This window comes from Sapajus apella, unplaced genomic scaffold (genome assembly GCF_009761245.1).
Source record: "Sapajus apella isolate SASKATOON/1434 unplaced genomic scaffold, GSC_monkey_1.0 scaffold46, whole genome shotgun sequence".
NCBI classification, from domain to species: domain Eukaryota; kingdom Metazoa; phylum Chordata; class Mammalia; order Primates; family Cebidae; genus Sapajus; species Sapajus apella.
Genome location: NW_022436986.1, coordinates 7,359,518 through 7,381,669, shown reverse-complemented (window position 1 = coordinate 7,381,669; position 22,152 = coordinate 7,359,518). Strand labels below are relative to the sequence as shown.

The 22,152-nt window shown below is 41.4% G+C and overlaps 1 protein-coding gene across 1 annotated transcript in view; it reads right to left on the bottom strand.

Annotated features, from left to right (window-relative positions):
• The window catches only part of PLPPR1 (phospholipid phosphatase related 1), a 301,254-nt gene extending 282,936 nt beyond the window's left edge, over positions 1-18,318 (bottom strand). Inside the window, exon 1 of the mRNA XM_032240206.1 lies at positions 17,932-18,318. The gene's annotated coding sequence lies outside the window, so the exon portion shown is untranslated. The remainder of the gene's footprint in view (positions 1-17,931) is intronic.
• Between the last annotated feature and the right edge of the window lie 3,834 nt (positions 18,319-22,152).

Genomic DNA, 22,152 nt, shown 5'->3' with positions numbered 1-22,152 from the left:
CCTGGGGGTGGATTCATGCTGGCTACCATGAAGCTGAGAAAATGAAAAAAGAGAGAAATTGAAGTGATACCATTGTAAGGTTACAATGGAGACTGCTTGGGCTGATGAAAGGAAGGAATGGTGTGTTCCTGACACAAAGCAGAGAATACGCACCACAACACGGCAGAGTAGGTATTGAGGACAAATGTCTACAAACGGGCTAAAAGACAATTTCCTTCACACACTGCTCAGACACACCCTTAACATCCTTTATACGGGTTTATTTCTCAGTGGACAAATGAAGCCATTAGGTAGATTATTACTCTATAACTAATTCTGATCAACAGTGATGTGGAAGTATAAAAGATATCCTCAAAACTTGAGAGTTTCTGACTCTCAAGGAGGAATAGTGCAATAGCTTCCTAGAAGGGGCAAAATCCCTTAATCTAGAAATGGTTAAAAGGACTAAGTGTCTGTATGTGAGAGGAGGGGAGTCTCAGAGTAAAAATAAGACTCAAAAAACTATAAATGATTCTGCTGGGGAAGAAAAGATGTATTATCTACGGTGGCATTAGGTTCTCACAAGACTGTGAACACTATTGTGAACTGTGCATGCAAGGGATCTAGGCTGTGTGCTCATTATGAGAATCTAATGCCTGATGATCTGAGGTAGAACAGTTTCATGCCAATACCAACCCTCTTCTCCCCCAACCCCCCATCTAGAGAGATCAATGTGACCAAAGAAGGGAGTGGTTCAGTAAGTACCATTTTAAAGGCCATATACTAATAGCGATACTTAACCAAGATAAATGCATTAAAATAAAATAATTACAAGGATTTGTGAAATTCATAACAGCATGAATAAACTAAGAGAATAAGAGTTGATAAAACACAGAGATGAGGTTTTACTGGATTTTCTAAGAATTAAAAAAATAAAGAAAAATTGCAGCAGATGATGGAGAAGGAAAAATGCAACTTGACAATTTTCCTATTGCTCTGGGCGGGGGTGGAGGGGAAGTATGAACTGTAAACTGTCTAGGGGAGGAGGAGGGCATTAACATAACTGTAAAACTGTCTGGGGGAAAGGGAGGGCATCATGCATTAAGAGCAGCAAGGGCTGTCTAAAATGGGCAGGAGCGTAGACAAAGACAAAAGCAGGGGAAAAGTAGCTCTGAAAAAAAACAGGCAGAGAACTGGGAAAATGTCAAAGGAGAAATCATCCTGGGTGAAGTCCATACAGCAACAGATAAAGTGAAGTTTGTGTTTAGCAGGGCCTCAGTGCAGTGCACCTACAAACACATACATGCGTTAGAATGCATATGTTGAATTTTGTGGAGTATACCAGTGTTGGTTAGTTAACATAAATTTCTGTAATTTTGGAAGAAGCTGTGAGTTTTTGCTGGTTTTTAACATGTCTGTATCTGGAGGATGTTGCTGATATTTTCTGTAATCCAAGATCAAGGAAAGGGGAAGGCAACTGATACCTATTGAGAATGAACAATGTGCCAGAGATTCACAGACAGCTCAGATGCTCCTCACAACAGTCATATGTGGTAGGTGTTATAAGCCCATTTTTCAATGGGAAATTGAAGGTTAGAGAGGTTAAATATCTTTCCCATGTCAAAGCTAGTAAATGAGAACTTAAAATCACCTGGTGGATTCCAGATCCAAGTTCTTCCTATTAGCCTGTACCATGTCCACAAGGCAGTGCAAAGATACTAAAAACTCCTCAAACGTCGGGTGGTGTTATCACTCATGGCTTGCACAGCTTTGGGGCCAGCCTCTTATCTGACCCCGTCTTGCTAAAATATGCTTCTTTAGAGCAATCATTTCCAATCTCTAATCCAGTGCATTTTTGGCTCATTTTCTCCCCACATATTGCCAATTAGGCATCTAGCTTCCAACTCTCAGAAGCTCAGAGTCATTCCATGTATTCATTGCTCTTTTGGTTCGCTTACTCATCCACTTCCATTCACTCACCCATTCCACAAATATCTACTACATACTTAAAATACGATGAATAAATCAAAGAACAGGAATGTGTCTAGTTTCAACCACTGCCTAACTGCCAAGACCTTCATCAGCCTGTTTAGATGCTATCTAGACTATTCATCTAGTTGAATTTTCCTAGTAATTCGGGTCAAAATGGCTTAAGCTGCTTCCAGTTCTACAGAGGTCAAGGGCATTGAGACCCTTCTTTTAGCACTAAGTTTGGTGCTTTCAAACCATACAGCTGTCGGGCAAGACCTTGGTGCTTCTATTCTCAGTAGTTTTGACATAGCTGATTCCTTCTGGATCAGCTCAGACACCTGCTCCCTTGACCCTTTCCATTTTCATCTTTTGCAAGCAGCCCCCTCTGTACCCATCCAGTTTTAAAATCAAGGCTGAGATCCCAGCACTTTGGGAGGCCGAGGCGGGTGGATCACGAGATCAAGGGACATGGTGAAACCCCGTCTCTACTAAAAATACAAAAAATTAGCTGGGCATGGTGGTGCATGCCTGTAATCCCAGCTACTCAGGAGGCTGAGGCAGGAGAATTGCCTGAACCCAGGAGGCGGAGGTTGCGGTGAGCCGAGATTGCGCCATTGCACTCCAGCCTGGGTAACATGAGTGAAACTCCGTCTCAAAAAAAAAAAAAAAAATCAAGGCTGAGAATCTTCTCAACTCCTCTGCATGCTCTCAGATAGTCCTCATATTAAAAAGGGAACATAGTAAGCATATCACTTAATACCCTTAAGTAAGTAATTGGGGCTAATTAGGTAAAGAGATTCCCTGTATGAATGCCAAACGTGTGCTCTGTTTACCATAAAATACTTCCTAGACACATCAAAGAAAAACACATCTGATCCTAGGGTGATTTATATCCTCAGCCAGCACATGCATTTCCATCTGATTCATACTACATGCTTTGGTTTTCAACTGAAAAATGAACAGTAAAAATTTGAGTTTCACAATGCTGGAAGAGTTACTTCATCTCCCTTCATTTTCTATAAAATGATGGTGCTAAATCAGTAACAATATATTAATAATGAGCACTTGTGCAGAATTTTAAAATTTACCTTCCAATACATTATCTCAAAACAATTCTCTTTGAGTTACCCTTCTCTTCATTTTACAAATGAAGCAATTAAATCTCAGAGAGGTTAAGAAAATTCTCAGCTGCACAGTCAATAAGCCAGAAGTAAGGCTCAAACTCAGAACTTTTGACAGAAATCTCACACTTTTTACAGCACACTCTACCATTTCCAAATGGTTTCTATGTTCTCTTTCACAGGAGCATGTAGCAAAGTTGCCTGGGGGAGAGTGTGGGGATCATGCAGTAGGAGTCAGCAGCAAGCAAGTCAGTAGGAGTTTGTGTATCTTGCCCAAAATACGCAAGAGAGCAGACAAATACCAATGCAAAGTGAGAATGGTCTGTTCATGTCCTTAGCCCACTTTTTCATGGGATTTTGTTTTCTTGCTAATTTATTTGAGTTCCTTGTAGATTCTGGATATTAGTCCTTTGTCAAATGTATAGAGTGGGAAGATTTTCTCTCACTCTTGGGCTGTCAGTTGACTCTGCCGACTATTCCTTTTGCCATGCAAAAGCTCTTTAGTTTAATTAAGTCCCACCTATTTATCTTTGTTTTTGTTGCATTTGCTTTTGGGTTCTTGGTCATGAAATCTTTGCCTAAACCAATGTCTAGAAGATGATAGCCAACAAACATATGAAAAAATGTTCAACATCACTAATGATTAGGGAAATGCAAATCAAAACCACAATGTGATACCACCTTACTCCCTCAAGAATGGCCATTATCAAAAATTTTAAAAAAATAGATGTTGGGGTGAATGCAGTGAAAAGGGAACACTTCTACACTGCTGGTGGGAGTGTAAACTAGTACAACTACTATGGAAAACAGTGTGGAGATTCCATAAATAACTAAAAGTAGAACTACCATTTGATCCAGCAATCCCACCACTGGGTAACTACCCAGAGGAGTATAAATCATTATACAAAATAGATACTTGCACAAACATGTTTATAACAGCAAAATTCACAGTTGCAAAAATGTAGAACCAGCCCAAATACCCATTAGTCAACGAGTAGATAAAGAAACTGTGATATATATATGATGGAATACTATTCAACCATAAAAAGGAAGGAAATAATGGCATTTGCAGCAACCTATATGGGATTGGAGACTATTATATTAAGTGAAGTAACTCAGGAATGGAAAACCAAACGTCGTATGTTCTCACTTATAAGTGGGAGCTAAACTATGAGAAAGCAAAGGCATAAGAATGATACAATGGACCTTGGGGACTCAGAGGGAAAGGGTGGGAAAGTGGTGAGGGATAAAAGGCTACAAACTGGGTTCAGTGTATACTGCTCTGGTGACGGGCACACCAAAATCATCACTAAAGAACTTACTCGTGTAACCAAATACCACCCGTTCCCCAAAAACGAATGGAAAAAAATGCAAAGGGAAAGCAGCTCTGGAGAAAAGGGGTAAACGACTGGGGAAAAGTCAGAGGAGAAATTTTCCTGGGTGAAGTCCACATGAAGTGACTGATAAGGCAAAGTATGTGTTTTTATCACCTCTGATAATCAAACCATTATCTTTAATTCATATTTTTAAAATGTTTAAATCACTCTCATTTACGGAATATTAACCTGGGAATTACAATTTCATTAAACTTTCTTTTGGTCGAAAGCATAATCACTTAAGCTATAGCAATTCCTTAAACTCAAATCGAGAAATAAAAACCAGAATTATCTTTGAAGAAAAAGAAAAGCTCTCAAGTCTCTCGCTATGGTTCTAGATGTTCAGCAGCAGGTCTCTTTGAAAGCTGAATCTACCCTGGCAGGTAACCCATTACTTCAGGATGGTGTCCAGCGTGGGGTGAGGGGGAATCTAGCAGATAGTCTCTTGGCTATAGAAGATCTGGTAGGCCAGGCAAATTCCTAGACAGAAAGAAGTGTCCTTGGGGTGATTAGTAAATGCTTTCTGAATGAACAAGAGGAAAAAGAAACCCTAGTCTCAGCAACTGTCTCCTTGGATCCACAACAACTAATCTTGAATTCAAGAAAATACCTAAATGAAGAAAAACTTGCAGCTAAGGAAATTAGAGTTTGGGAGAGAGGGAAAAGATTTCCCTCTTGGATGAAGGCTCATCATTTGATGAAACAAGCTATGTGGTGTTCTCTCCTCCAAATGCTCTATTTGAAAAAGCTACCAATTATCTGATAAATTCTGATTTATTCTCTAGTGACTTTACCCTTCTTGTAATGTCAGGCAATCCATTCACCCAGTGCTGAATGATTAAGTTTCTCTTCTCTCAGTTCTTCTTCTATAAGTTATACTTTCTCTAGAGGTGTACAGTTAGCTTTTCCCCACCTTCCTCCAGACTTACTTTTCCTGATGACACTTATAAAGGCTAACACCTTTTGAGAGTCTAGGCCATCATATTCTCTTTTAACATGGTTAAACTTTCCAGGAATTTTACATTTCCTTTCAGTTGGTTTAGTACATTTTTCCATGTAGTTGGCATTTAAGTGAGTAAAAACTTCTGTTCCAAGCAAGAGAACCATAAAACATTCAATAATTGCTCTCCAAGGAAATGCAGAGTCAGAGACTCAGACTCATGTTTATCAGGCAACACTGCCACACCTTACCCAGCTTCCCCAGGAGGGACTCCAGGCACAGTTTCAAGTAGTCCAAAGCTTCTTTATGGTCCCAAAGTCCTCCACAGAGTTGCCTCTGGTTGCTGTACCCTAGACCACAAAGACTACAACAAACCACATAAGAACACCGCACTGAGGCACCTCTGCCTCACTGAGAGCTGCCCTTTGGGACCAAGCCCCTACACTGGGTGCCATTTTGCACTATGTATTCACAGATTGCCCCCGTTCTGGGTCTCTGGGGCTAATGTCACATTTTTAGATGTTCTTTGCTCTCCTGCCTTTCAGATCTAGTGATTGCTACTGGTTTCTTAAATCCATTCTCACGATGTTAATAATTTTTTCTTTTGTTCATTTATCAAATACATTTTAATTAAATTTATAGAGTGTGACAGGTACTCTTCTAGGTCTTAGAGACAAAAGAATTCTTCATCTTATGATGCTTACATAGTAGGAGGAGGCCGGTCACCAATAAGTAAACAGATACATGAATAATAAGGCACTTATCAGTACTATGAAGAAATGCAAATCAGAGTAAAGAGTTAAAGATTAATGGGCTGGATGTTTTAGATAGTTGTGAGGGGAGGCCTGTCATCAACTGATGACACTTGAGCAAATGTATGAGGTGGTAGGAAAGGGAGACATTCAAATTTTTGCAGAACAGGCATTCTAGACTGAGCTAACACCAAGTGCAAAGACCCTGAGATGAAAGTATGTTTAGGATGTTTAATGAACAACTCTCAAGATCCTGGTCACTCACAGCTCAGACCCAATCAGCTTCTATCTTGGATACATCCATCACAGTCACCAACAAGGGGAAGGAATGGAGCCCTGATGCCAAAAAGGAGAGGTTGGACAGTTACTTGTTACATAGTACGAAAAAAGAGACTCCAGCACTGAGTGTGTGGCTGGGACTCTTGACATTCACACTTCAGTTCCATGATTCTGTGCGAGCACATATATGTGTCTACATCCAGGTAACCTGTCCATATAATTAAGGCAAATGAGACTTGAAAAACATATTTAACTCACAGTGATTATGATGCTGTCTTTATGTTTGAGAAAAGTAGACATTATCATCAATTCCCAAGCATTTGCATGAAAATAAAATCATGCAGATAAAGAGGACTGGAATTTAATTTTTAAAGCAAAGTTTTGATGTGCTGATCAAATTCTTTCATTTTCCCAACTCTTGCTATGCTTCTGATTTCTACCATTCATGGATCAGCAACAGCTAAAGATGACCTTCTACAAAAGACTTGATAAAGTTTACGAATTACTAACATAATGAGTCATATTTTCAACTTCTGGTTTAAGTTTCAATTTTTTTTTTTAAAGGAGGTGATATGGCTTGGCTGTGTCCCCACCCAAATCTCTTCTTGAATTGTAGCTCCCACAATTCCCACGTGTCATGGGAGGAACCAGGTGGAAAGTGACTGAATTATGAAAGTGGGTTTTTCCTGTGCTGTTCTCATGATAGTTAATGAGTCTCATGAGATCTGATGGTTTAAATAAAACAGGAGTTTCCCCGTACAAGTTCTCTTTTCCTGCTGCCATCCACATAAGATGTGACTTGCTTCTCCTTGCCTTCCACCATGATTGTGAGACTTCTTCAGCCACAGAGAACTGTGAGATCTCCATTAAACCTCTTTCCTCTGCAAATTGCCCAGTCTCAGGTATGTCTTTATCAGCAGTGTGAAAATGGTCTAATACAGAAAGTAAGAGTGTTATTCAGTATTTTAAAGCTTGACATCTAAGTGGTTTGGTTCTAAGGGCTCAGTCAAGTGTATAGCCCTTATAGTTTTATGTCATGGTTATATCATAAATAATAAATGATAATAGTAGCTACAGTTTCATTGGTCATGTTATAGACTCTGTTTTAAGGCAAATAACTTATTTATCTCACAAAAAATCTCTGTGGGAGGGGTACTTTTATTATCTCCATATCACAGATGAAAGATCTAAGACTTAATAAGAGTAAGGAATTGGCATTAACATCACAAAGCTGGTGGATGTCAGAGCTCAGCCTAGAACCTACTTCCATATGATGCTCCAGTCCAAGCTTTAGAGTATTTAAGAATCAGAGTTCTACTTATGCTATCATCATGGAGCAAAACCATTGGTGAGTATGACTAACTTCATGACTTGATTATTAAGTCCTTTCATTAATTTTTTTTCTCTTTTGCTAGATTGTGAATGTTTCCAAAGTACATTGTATAGTTGGTAGCTCCTCAAAGGAACTCAGAAAAAAAAATATTTGTTCAATGACTGAATACACATGAGGACTGATGGCTAAAGGACTCTAAGATATATCAACTGAGCTCTATTTTAAGTTGGAAAGACTTCATGACTTGATTAAAATTAGCAGGTAACATGCATTTATTTTGGAATTCATTCCTTAAGGTTCAAGATGGTGAGAAGCTAAACTGAAAAATAAATCTCTACCAATATGTTTACAGATGAACTCTCTAGCTAGGTAAGATGGGCATCACCTGATCTCAATATTACAGCTGATTATTGTCTAACTTCAAAGTGGTATTCTAATGTGAGACTATCAGGCCATGGAGGAGGAGAAGATGGAATGCAGTTAGGGGTTATACGGCCAGGGATGGGTGGGAGGATGGGGAAGCAATCCTGCAACCGTTTGTGGGTAACAGCAGTTACATAAGGCATGAATTTCAATGTGCCAGAAATTCGTTGCTCATGCTAGTATTTGCGGAGTTCCCTTGCTCCCTCTTCTTGATATGGGGGTTGTTTTGCAGTCAAGTGTAATGAAATCAGCACCGGCTTAACAGGCTGGAAACTGCCTGTTATCCCAGCCTCTTCAATCACCAGTTGTGGAACCCTGGACAAATCATTTAACCTTAACAGACTTCAACTTTCTTATCTAGAAAAATAAGACAATAGGAACAGAATATCCCTTCAAGCAATTCTGTGAATCAAGGAGAATTTACAGCTTTTGCCATTTATTAAGTCCTCTCATTAAATTTTTCTCTTGCTAGAATGTGAACATTTCCAAAATACATTGTAGAGTTGGTAGCTTCTCAAAGGAGCTCAGAAAAAATATTTGTTCAATGACTGAATATACATGAGGACTGATGGTCAAAGGACCCTAAGATATATTAACTGAGCTCTATTTTAAGATGGAAAGCAGCATTCATCCTTCTTATATAATGGTAATATTTACCAAATATTTTTAATGAAAATAAATTGTTTCTATTTGAAATTATAGCTAAATGATAAACAGTAAAATCATATATAAAGTATAATCCTACCTTTATAAAAAAAATGTAAATGTTAATGGATCAAAAAAGTTGAAGAAACATACACCAAACAATTGACGGTGGTTTTATGGGAAAGAGATTAGGGCAGAAATAAGAGTGATATTTACTTTCTACACTAAGCACCTCATTATGTCTAAATTTTGAATTTTATCATAGTACACATATAATTAGTTTAATTCATTTTTTAATTGCTAAAACATTTTAATTGTTTCAAACTAGCCTGGCCAGGAACTGTTTGTGTCACATGTTACATGTCAACTCATGCAAAAAACATTAGACCCAAAAGATTGTCTGAAGCCTAGAGATACTTTCTTGCTTTTACACTACAGGAAAAAAAATACAGGGAGATAATGTTTTTTTCCAGTTAATACAAGTGTGAATGAAACGGTCTTTCTTTTTTTTAGTTCCTGTGACCCCCAGGAGGGAAGGCTGTGGCTGATTATTAGAGCATTTGAGTGTGTGGGTTGCCTGGAAGCGACAGCTAGCAAAGGCTGGGAGATGGGAAAATGATAAAGCATGTTTGGCTTACAGAGCTGCTGAGCTGAACAGCAGTACTCTCACCCAGATATTATTCTTGTTAATTGTATCTGATTCCACTTGATTATGTATTTCATAAAATCTAAATGTTGGTGGGGGAGGTCACTCCTCCATGCTACTCATCAGAAATCTCAATAAAAAGGGCACCCCAGAACCCCTTGACAGAGAGTCATGCAAACACATTACCCTTCATTGTGACAGATTTGCTCCAGTAAATATGATCACTTTTTTCAGCTTGTGTCTGTAATCATTTCTAGAACACTTGATGCCATATACCCAAAGAAAATGCCCTTTCTAACATAATGGAAGAAAAATATGGGCTTTCATGTCATGTAAAAATTATAGCATTCACACAAAGAGGGGATTTATTTCTTATGTGTATACAGTTCTTCTCTCTGTTGTTATTGATGAATGCAAAAAGACAAATGTAACATAAAAGGAGGAAATAACAGCAGGATGTGGAACTGACTGCTGACTTCCCATCCAGTTAACAGGGACAAACTGCTGAGGCTCTCATCTATGGCTTCAGGGCATCATGGGTGGCAAGAGAGTTATGGAGTGATCAGAAACTCTACACCTTTGAGAATCAGAAGGATTAAATGCGATAAGCATAGGTTTTGGGCTCAGACCAGGTTTTCAGTCCAGCCGTCTACTCTAGCTTTGAGAGCTTAAGTAAGCTAATTCAGTTTTCTGAGACTTGGTTTGTTCAGCTGTCAATGGGGATACTGATACCTATTTTTTAGTCTGTTACAGAGGTTAATAATCCATAGTAGTAGCTTGTATGGTACATAGGAGACCCACTCAAAATGTCTTTTGTCTATCTCTTCTTACCTTTGCCATTCATGCTTCTTTTCCTTTTCTCTCTCTCTCTCTCTCTCTCTTTTTTTTTTTTTAGCAGAAATAGCCAAGCTCTGTCATTCTACCTTCTGACCTCGAATCTTCAAAACAGGCCAGCAGTGCCATAAGCCAAGGCCAGCTAAGCTTACAAGTGGAATAGTTTTCTTCTCTTTTTTATCTTGGGTCTTAAAAAACTCAAAAATATGGAAGTATAGTAATAACTACATGTAAATTTATAAATGAAGGACTAGTCTACATGATCTTTACATTTTCCTCTAGCCCTGAGACAAAGAGATAAGTAGATAAATGATAGGCAGATGGAGCTCTTATTCAGTTTTTATTTGTACATTTTGGCCTTGCTTTTACACTGTGAATATAATGTTTATTGACTAGAAGATTAGCCAGGTCATGAAATGTTTAGTAGCAGCTCATACCACCATGATGAATGGTGTTTCCTTCAATATTTTCAGTCAGGACCCCTGCCATACATACTGTTCCTGCATGTTTACACCAGTGTTGGAAAGCTAGGATGCATCCTTTGTGGAAAGGTCAGGGCTGAGACTAGGGTCAGATGAGTGAGGCACCTGCACTGGGCACAAAATTTAAGGTCTTCCAAAAAACTCAGTAATCAAGATAAACAATATTTTAATGCAACATTTAAAAAAATCATAACGCAACATTCCATGAGGAACACAATATCAAATGTTAAAGTCAGGAACCAATGCCGCATTTGCTTCTCTCACCCCTCCCTCATCCCAGCCCTGGGCAGAATCTGGGTCTCAAATCAGAATGCAGAAGTTCTGGCCTTAGTTCCGACATCACTTAGCTACAGTAAGCAAAAGCCTCAGGCAAGTTGCTGCAGTCCATTAGTTCTCAGTTTCCTTGTGTCATTTCACTTGAAAGTCTGATTAGGTAACTTTTAATGAACCTTTGAACCTAGGACAATTCAATGATTTTCTATAATATGAAGTTGCTTTATTTGAAGCATCATCAATGACTCCCAAGGGCAAGTTAGTTCAATAATTCATTCAGTTATTCAATCAAAAATGTTACTGAACACTTACTATATGCCAAGCACTATGTTAGGAAAAAAAAAAAAATACAAAGTTGGGAACTACTGAAACACATAGAAAGAGAAGACAACCTTAGTGTTAAGAGGTCAGGACAACTTTGCTAGAAAGTGACTCTGACCCAAAAACTCAAAAGAGTTAGGGGAGGGCAAGGATGGAATTCCAAAAAGAGGTAACAGCATGGCCAAAGTCCTCAAGGTAAAAAAGCAAAATCTCATTGGGGTAACTGTAAGAAGTTTAGTTTGGCTGAAACATGAATAGGATGGATGGGGGAAAAACGTCTTTGATTACAGCACAGTAATAGTATTTGCCAGAGTGTAATGCAAAGAACACAAAGTTACGAATCAAACCTGGGTTGCAGTTCCTGCCCTGCTGCCAAATAGCCGGATGACAGGGTTTCCACATCCACTGGGACTGTATTTTAGAACACATGACAGATTTTTCCATGAAGAAGGGAGGCATTTAATTTCTTACAGAATGTTGTAAATCTCACATCTGAGATATTTACAGTTTATGTCCCTCAGTACCAAAGAGGTGCTGTTATTAACATAAGTAGCAATTTCCCCAAAACAATCTGCTAAACAGCTAAGTCCCTGTTGTGTGATGCCTATGAGGCTGAAGGTGCAAAGACCAGCCCAAAATCAAGCAAACTTTCATCTTCCCCAGACAGGTGTGAGAAGTGGGCAACTAGGCAAGTGTTATTGGCAGGTACTCCCAGCACATGTCTACTCAACCTAGGCTATGACAGCCAAGCTGGTCTGCTCCTGACGTATTTGTGTCTGCTGATTTAATTTCTGCACTTAGGAAGACAGGATTCGAGCCAGCTATTTATAACCATTCCCCCCCCCCAAAAAAAAAACGTTTTAATGAATGCAAAAGCACACCATCTCTCGAGTCCTGAGCATAAAGTCAAAGCTTTTGTTTTTAGCCTCCCTGCTATCACACATAATACTCTCCATTTATTGAGTGCTTACTCTGTCCAAGCTTTACAAGAAACTCAGCTAATCCTCACAATCCTCTGCAGTGGGTTCTAGTATTGCTCCATCTTAAAAGCAGGAGTAATTGAAAGCACAGAGAAGTAAACTGTGTGCCCAAAGTTGCACAGCTGATAAGTGGCAGAGCCAGAACTAAGAATTCAATTAATTTAGAATTCTGAATTAATTCAGAATTAATTCAGCTTAACAGCCTGTCCAATTCTAGAGTCTGTGCTCTCAACCACTGTGCTCCATAAACAAGTCAGGCTCATCAGTCTACATACCCAAGTGGCACCACGGAGGTATGGCACTCAGAGGCTCCTTAAGTTTCCAGGACACTCAAGGATCTGAATTCTCTGAGCTTCAGAGAACTCACTTCAGTCATTTAGTTGTGGGGAAGAAGAGCATCTTCTGTACCTGTCCTCAAATCTGTCTTTCCATGCTCTTGGGGAAAGGCATCCTTTCTCCCTCTCTCCTCTCCTGCTCTCATTTCCCAAATCCTTTTTTCTTAGACAGTAGTTTGTTTCATCTGCTCCGCCTTAATAAAACCTGTACTTGAGACTCACTGTACCTTCTCCCTATACCTACAGTCCCATAACTCTTTCTCCTGCTGGACTTTATAAATGGCTGATAGTTACACATTGCATGGGGTTTTTTGTTTTAACTTCTCATTCCCCCCTGAACTCTCTGAAATGGTTTCTGAGCACACTGCTTTACTAAGATTGCTTTCCACATGGTCACCAGAAAACTCTTTCTCATTGTCCTTTTCAGTTTCCTACTTTCAACCTTTTCAAACTCCCCTCACTTAAAATCATCCTGGTAATTTATACATTTGATGAATGGAAACTGCTTGTACAATTATGAAAATGGGCTTTGAGACCTGACTGATACTTCGTAATTTGGTAGCTAAGGACAAGCTACTGGGTCCTCTGTTTCAGCTGCCTCAGCTGTAAGGTGTTGTAGACATTAAGTAGGATTCCACGTGGAGGCACTTAAACAAGTCCCGGCACAGCTGGGACTGCTTCTGTGAAATCTGAGCATTCCTCCTGATTCTGAGGCTTTTGCTTTCTTGCCAGTTCTTTTCCTTCTTGTCTGAGTATTAACTTCCTATGCTCTTTCCTGGGGCTTATTTCTCTACTTAATCCCTAAATTTTGCTAAACGCTGAATTCAGTTTTTGGCTCTATGCTCTCCTCCTTTTCCCATCTTCTTCCCTAATGAAAAATAGTAGTTGGCATTTGCTATGAAATCACTAGATGCTGGGATCTGTACTAACGCTTTCCAAGATGTTCTGGTGTCACCCCAAAATCAATTTCTGCAAAACAGCATTGAGCTTTTTACTTTCCTGAGCTAAACTCCTTCCCCATCCCTCTGTCACCATCAATCCAGCTACCAATGGTCAAACCCAAAGTGCTATCTTTGATTTGCCTTCTGTTGCGCCCCTTGTAGTCAATTTAAAAACAAGCTCTATGTCTTTTTCTCCATTCTGGTATCTTTTATTGGCATTTTCAGACTGAAATTCAACATGTTTGGGCTTGGTTCAGTAAAGAATCTAGTTCCTGGGTCTGCAGTGATGATGGCTGGAACACAGGTGATCTGGCCCTCATTCCAGGATGCAAGATGCTATGGGCTCTTTAAATGAGATCCTTATGAACTCTCTGGTGCAGAATATTTTTAAAGTTTTCCCAAAGTATATTAAATCAGGAAATTCTGACAAGAAAGCGGGAAAAGGGAATTTACATACACTGCCATCCTACTAAGTATCAGGAACTGGCTAAATGCTGTTGCTTCTGAGATACAGTGATGATCTCATGTTTTAAATATAAAAAAATAATGCCATGATGCTTTTTCCTAGTGGCACTTCAGAGTACAGTTATTCTTCATGGAGGCAGCTGAGAAAATGCATTTTTTGTTTTGATTTGTGTCCTGCTGGCACGTTTTAACACTGACCTCCAAGTCAGTTGATCACCTTGGAGAAATGGAAGTCATGATTTATCTTCTGTTCTAATGCAGGAATCATCACCTCATGGCTGGGTTTCTGATTCATTTATTTAATGATTCATTCAACAAATATTTATTGGGTCCCTACTCCATACCATGCCTGTGCTAAATGCTGGTAATGCCACTGTGAATGCTTCACTCTCACAATGCAAAAAAGGCAGCTATACAAGGGAATGCGGAGGAAGAAGAGGGTGATACAGGAGCACACAGAAGGAAAGCCCTTCTTAGATTAGCAGGCTTTACTTTCTTCACTTGTCTTTCAGATACGTCTCCTTTTGTCCACCCCTACTGCCACCACCCTCATCATTTAACATCTGTATTTCCACAATACGTTGCCTGCCTTCAGTCTCACCACCTCCAAGTCATCCTCCACACTGGGGTCACAGTCACCATTCTCTAATGCAAATATGATTACATCTCAAACTCTCTCAACTTTCAAACAAATGCCCCTAGCCTTTCCCATAAAATGGAAGCTCTTATGCTTGGATAGTGTCATTCACACTTGATTGCTGCTTATGTCTCTTGCTTGATGTTGTGCTACTGCAAGGAGCTAAGAACCCACATATCTTGCTACAGCCACAGAGAACCACTTCCAGGCCTTACAGAGATATTTCTGCCTGGAAAGCCCTTCTTTTCTCCTTGTCCTCGTTCAAGACTCAGCTCATGTCAAGTTGTCTAAGAAACCTTCTTGATCTCCTTACCCTCCTTGAGTTTGATGCCCTCCCTTTGTGCTTCCACAGTATTCTGGGCATATCTCTCTGAAAAACTGACTCTATAGCACTAGTTGTTAATTGGTGTCACCCAGGTGCTGTTCACCCTCAATGGCGCTAACCACATGAGATGGCTTATTGTCACCCTAACTTATCAGGCACTCTCAAATATTTTCTCTGCCTGGAATGTCCTTTCTATCCTTTCCTACCTGGTAAAAGACTATTCATTTTTCTCAGAGATCACCTGCTCACATCCTCCTGGGAAAGGAAAAAATTACTTTCATGCCTGAACTATTGGCACATGGTTTATCCTACAGTTATAGCAGTTAATTAGATTGAATCATAGTTAAATACCTGTTTCCTCTATGACTGGGACCATTTTTTTACTTTCTTGCCTTTTTTGCCAGCCTCTAGCACATAACAAGTGCTTATACATGTTTCCTGAATGTTGAGAAAATCCAGAAGGAGGGGTTGGAGTATACAGCATACACATTAAGATCTCATAATACAATATAGAAGTATCCTGCTTTCTATTTCATGTGTGTTCTTTTTGTATTTACAACTAGACCATAAACACTTTGAGGGACAGAATGATGTTACATGTTTTATATGACTTACAATGCTAAATACAGGATAGGTGGTCAATAAGTGCTTGTAAATGGAATCTGAGTATAATCAAAATAAATTGATCTTGCAGATGAAGGAAGAGGAAATATATAGGAGCAAAGCAAATAAAGAGCTCTAGTAAAAGCAAAAAATATTCTTGATCTTTTCTTGCCAAGGTTTTCAAAGAAAATGATGACAGTGTTCACCATGGGATAAAAAGGACATATGCTGACAATTATATTTAAATCCTCTCTATGCCAATTTCACTTGAAAATATTCCTGGAAAGGTCTCTACTTCACTTGTTATTTGAAAATAAGAAGCTAAGATTTCTATCTTACTGCATACCTCTAAAAATCATAAAAACAAAGCTATTTTAATAACAAGCATCCCTTTCCCAATTCCCCTCGTTTCCTTTTTCTTTCCCAAAAAAAGCTCTTCACCTTCAGCTGTGCTGACTTGAGTCAAGATCACTTTCATAAGTGTTTCTCAATTAACCTCACAAATATCATGCTTTTTCCTACTTCAAAGAAGCCACAAAATGTTAAAAATGAAAAGGTCCCCATCCCAAGCAGCAGAGAGAAGCCCCAACCTGTCATCTCAAAGTGAAGAGAACCTCCCCTGGTGAGGAGCAGCAGTCATAAGTACTGGATCTGAGCTTCCAGAGTTTACTTCTGTCCGCATCAGCTTGGCTTCCAGATTCCCCACACACTTTTCCTAAAAATCCGAGGTTCCTCATTTGCACAAGAGCCAAAAATATACCTGTCTGCCCATCCCACCTTCCAGGTACAAACAACACGTGAAGGTGGAGAAACTTTCACACGAGGCTCTTTCTAGACCGAAACAACTAATTTGTAAGTATGCTACACGTTATCCCAGGAATAATGAAGTCTTTTACGCTCCAGATGTGACATTCTAGCAACCTCAAAACTAGATTCCCACCAGATGATTAGGAGCTGCCAGCCATACACATAGAAGGGGCATAGGAATTCAGTGAAGGCTGCAGAACACCTTCCTCCAGTCAAACCTCTTCCTGCCTTCATTGGCCTCTAGTCACGCCTCTCCTAAGTGACCATTATCTGTCCCTTTTCTATCTCCCTTTGTCCCAGTCCTGGACTCCTCACACACTGACCCAGTCTCCGCTGTTTCAAAAGGCCATTCGATTTGACGCTTTTCCCGGGTACAGCGGGTGCACTGCACTCTGAAATCCCGCCCCTGTGGGACTGGCATTTTAGGAAATCTTTTTCTCAGGACCTTTTCCATTGGACCAAAGAGATATTCAGAATCGTGCCTGTCCACCAACTAGATAGCAGACAGCAGAGAATCTCTCCCAGGAAAGAGGTTGAAAGGAAAAAACGACATCCCCACAAAGAAAAATAATAACCCAGAATCCTCCACATATTCCACACGTGCGTGTCATAAAACCCTTGGGAAATGGGTTGGGGGAGGATAAAGACCCGGCTTCCCACTGCCGCCGCCACCGCCACAGCAGCCCCTGTCCAGCTCCCAGCGCTGCCGCGTGGTGTACATGAAGACAGCACCTTCCCCGGAGAGGAGAGAACCTGACTCTCTGCGTTTCTAGGAGGTGATTATGGCAAGCCTTTCAGTAACTCATCATTTATCCCCGCACTGACCCGAGCCTTACCCCTGCGTCTTTGACACTAGAGCTCAATCAGAAAGCCGAAGGCTGCCCGTCCAATTTTCCAGGTGACACCCCACCACCACCACACACACAACCCCACGATGCGCCTAGGGCGCAGAGGGGTGGAAGGGAAGGGTGCCAGGTGCCCACGCCTGAGGGAAAATCAATGGCAACGCTTACAGCTTGGAGTGAGAAATCCCAACCCGCGCCCGGGTGGAAGGACTTGGCATCAGCTACCTGCAGGGCGCCCCCGCCTGCACACCCACCCAACGAGTGCAGGCTCGCGTTGCAGCCCGGAATGCAGTCAAGAGGGTGGAACGGGACGGAGGGAGCCTCCACGCCCCCTTTGTCTCCACGTTTCCCAAATGACATGGAAGGAAAGTTTACGAGCAGGGAGGCGGTAGCTTTCTGCTGGGTCAATCTGACATCTCGCAGGAGGCGACCCTCCCTGGGTTCGTCCTCTCCTCTGCACAGCCCAGCGCCGCCTTCATCTGCACCTCGACACCCACAAGCAAGGCATGGGACACCTGCGCTGCCGGGTCCGGCCAGGAGCCTGCCCCCGCCCCACGCTGCCCCACAGCCCAGCTGCAGCGACGTCCCGAGCGGCCCGGCTGCAGGCGCCGCACTCACCTCCCGCAGCGGAGCGTCCTCTCGTGCGCCCTACTGGGCCGTCCGGCTCCCGGGGGCGAGGTGCATTCAGGCGGCGGCCGGAGACACGCTCTCCCGGCGCTGCTGCATTCCGCCTGCGTGGGAGAGCCAGCCGGCGAGCGCGCGGCGCGGGCGTGTACGAGTGTGTGTTTGTGCGAGTGTGTGTATGTGTGTGTCAGTGTGTGTGCGCGCGCCCGTGGAGCGGAGGTGCGCGGGATCACAGATCCCGCTGGGCGCCCATCCCGCGCTCTGCCTCCTCCGCTGCCTCCTCCTGGCTCTGCCGCTTGCGCAGGGTCCAGGTTTCAGGATCTCCTGTTTGTTTAATGAAAGGGAAGGAGCAAAAGGCTGGCGGGGAGGGGGCGGAGGAGGGGAGAAGAGGGGAAGGGTGCCGGGCTGCGCATGCTCAAGAGAGACTCCGCGCTGGCTCGAGAGCCAAGGCTGAGCGGAGAGAGTCAGCCTGTGGGAGAGGCGAGCCAGGCAGATTGCGTCCAGCCGAGCGGTAGTTGCTCCGCGGGGTTCTCAGGAGGCAGCGGGGAAAACCCGCCGCAAAGGTGCGCCCTGCGCGGGGACTCCTCGGCGCGTGCAGTGCTGGAAGCCAGTGGTGGGATCCCCACCCATCCCTGAAGACCGCTACTGCCTGGAGTCCTCAGTAACGCGGGGCTGTCCTCTCCCTGTGTGGTTTTAGCGCTGGCGCAGGCGTTCCTGTGGGCCATTCTCTCGCCTCTACCCTGGGGGCAACCGAGATGCGACTCCCCAGAGGTCCAGGAGGAACCACAGGCTGCAGGTCGCCCCGAACTAAAATGAGTTTCCCGATGTGTGCTTCTTTCTTCCCCTCCCAACTTCCACTCCTTTAAGAGCTAGAAAAGGCAACATCCAGTCGGGTCCCACAACAGCTTCAATGGGGAGAAGGCGGGGAGGGAGCTAGGGATAACTCTTCCAAAGAACAAAGGAAGAGTGAAAGGAAGGAGAGTGGCTGAGGATCCCATACTCAGCCTCCTTTGGTGACAGGGTTAAATGGAAGAGACATTTGCCCTATTCAAGAAGGAAACAAAAAAAAAAAAACAAAAAAACAATGGGTTCATTGTCCCCCTTGCCTAGAACGCCAATGCAATTCTAGGTCTTTGTGGGGTTTCTGGCTACTTGGTAAAGTGGAAGAACTGTCAACTCGAAGAGAGTCCAGTAAGAGAACCTGAGCCTGCGATGGCACCGTAACCTGAGGCCAGGGGAGATGGCAGGTGAGTCTCTGCAAGTGGAGTGGAAACTTCTTGGGTGAGATTGTTCTATGAGCAAAACAGAATGCTTAGGATCCACTCAAGAGCTTCTATTTTCAATCTTTTCCCTGTTTAATCGCTCTGTCTCCCCACACACCACACTTCATTTTGTCTCCTGTAGAAGAAAAGACGTCCCAAGCAGGAAACTCACTGTAAAGAGATTTCTACCTCCTTTTTATTCATTTTCTGTCCCTCCAGAAAAGGATTACCTTTGGTTCCTTCTGCTTTGGAGGAATAGAGGACAGCCTGCCTTGTGCAAATCTTTTCCAAGCTTTCATTAAAGATCACCTCTAAGCATTTCCACTATACAGTGGAAGCGAGCAGATGCCTTCTTGCTGAACTCTGACCCACATCCCATTCATCTTCCCAATAATAATACCAAGTGACACTCGAACAGCAGGACAATTAGATCAAATCCTAGAGCACACCCAGAGGAGAAAAAACAGCATGTCTAAATACCACCAACAGAAACAAAGTTTAGGAGAACAGACTTTCAGGAAGGAAAGAATGAAGGGAAAGTTCTTAAAAAGAGAAAATGCCCTGGGTGTAATGGCCCGTTTCTTTTCTCAGTCAGTCCTCTAAAGGAGTAGAATTGCAGCATCTCTTTGCTTAAAGGACAGTGAAAGTGAGTCTCCATCCACCAAGTAGGGGACATTAGGTTCTCCTGAAGAGCAGCAAAACCTCTATTAGTGAACCGCATAGGGTATTTGGAGCTCCTCCTTCCCAGCCTGTATTTATCAGGACTTTCCTTTGGTGCTGGGCTTCTTGGAAGGCATCCAAGATAAATCTGCCTTGTTGTCACATTCCCCTCAGAACAGTAAACAGTGTTTACTGGAATTTCAAGGTGTTAGCATTGGTGGGGCCATTTGCTTCCTTGAGGCAAGAAAGCCATTCTCTTTGCACTAGTGCATAAGCACAAAGTGAGTGACAGCTTTGAATCCATGAACCAAGTGGGGCTGGGGCTTACAGTTCACTCAGCAGGAGACAGTTCTAAGGCACTTTCTCCTCTAGTGATAAGTATCCAGGGTTGCCTGGCCAAGAAGCCCACTCTATTTGAGCTTGGCCTTGGGTGAGAGGGAAAGGGATACCACTCCCATCAATGCTTAGGGACACCCTGTTCACCATTTCAAAGCAGAAAGTAGCTCCAACAAGATCAAGGGTGAAGAGGAATTTTTAAATGCAGAATTGCAAATAAAGTGAAATCTCTTTATGGTGCCTCTGCTAGGAGATGGTGAATGAGCAGTTCTGGAAGAGATTTTTACTGTTTAGGGACAGTGGGGGAAACACAGAGGACATTAAGTGAGATATGTACATAAAGCACTTAACATAGTGCCTACTGCATAACAAGCTGTCCATAACTTGTAGCTCTTATTTTGGTTATCAATACTTTTATTATTAAAGTAGTTTATTAAAAAAAAAAAGGCTAAAAACATCTTTTTTTCCTTAGCTTAAACAGGCAAAATAGATAAAAGCCAAAAGCCTTCCAGTTTTCCTTCTGGCTTCCTCCATCGCCCCCTCACTCATCACTGTGATCACTGATGTATTCAAATCCATGTAATGAAAAGCATGCTATAAAAACGTGTGGCAGTGTGAATGGGGAATAGCTCCAACTCTCACCCTTCCACCCTCAAATCTAGATGTGTGAGATAGCTTTGTCTTTCAGTAACATGCCTCAAGCACTTTTTGCCACTCACGTCTCACAGTGATTAAGGACTCCTGCCTGGCAGTCTCTTGCTATAATACCCCACCTACATTGGAACACCAAGCTTTGTATTTTTACTCTTTATTTTTATTTTATTTCTTTTTTTTCCCTGCCTTCTAATTTTAGCTATCAAATGCGTTACTCCTCCTAGGTAACGGAATGCCCAAAGCCAATTAATATGCACACATCTGCAGATGGTTTTGAGATAAATTAATGGAAAGAATTTCAGTAGCTGCCAGTATTTTTAATGCTCCTTTATCACAGATTTCAGACTTAGTATTCATCTGTTCTACTTAAAGAATTATCCCTAACCTTTGTACCTCCTTCTATAAACCAGCCAACAAAATAACCCAGCATTGTTGCCTGGACATATATGAAATTACATATTTTTAAAGAAAACTAGCTATTAAATTTTAAATGAATTAGCTATTCAAAACATAGTATCAAAAATTATATAATTAGTAAAAACCAGTAACAAAGCACTGAACATAAAATTCTCCAGAGTTATGATGCTATAGTGGTGTCTGGATTCTTAGAAAACTGTATTTTCTTATAGTTTTCTATATGTTTACATATAGTTAAACTATATTTATGAAAATTGAATTAGATTATATATAGGTGAGGTAACATAACTCTGTCATGATACAGTATGTACCAAGATTCTGCTCTGAATATTTTCTAAGAAATATGAAATATACCATTTCCATTTGAATTTTATCTTACCTATAACTTTGGTTTTTTTCAAAAATCATCCTAATAAGACAAATAAATATATAATGTTTTCTTCCTGTAGAAATTCCTTATATATAGCAATCTTTTCAGGTTCAATAAAAATGTCAGGGCATTACTGTAAGAGCTAAACTATTGGTTTCTTATTCTAAGGATTAAAGTGTTTCTGGAACTATCAAAAACTATTCCAAGACTATCCCTACAGCCCTTTGCATATACTCTTACTGTAACTCTTAACATCAAGTTCTTTTTTTATATCTGCCTTGTCCCCACTAGGTTGGATGTAAGCCATTCAAGAGCAGGGTTTCTTTCTTTTTTTATGCTTCTACTGCCTTGTGAAATAAGAAAGATGTATCTGTTCAGTAAATGTTTAAGGAGTAAATGAATAAATACATTGCCAAAAATGAATTTCTGTTGGTAACACGTTGACTTTGAAATAGACTACCAAGTACCAAGATACTTGGCATTCCTTATAGATGATGAAGTCAGTAGACACTGTTT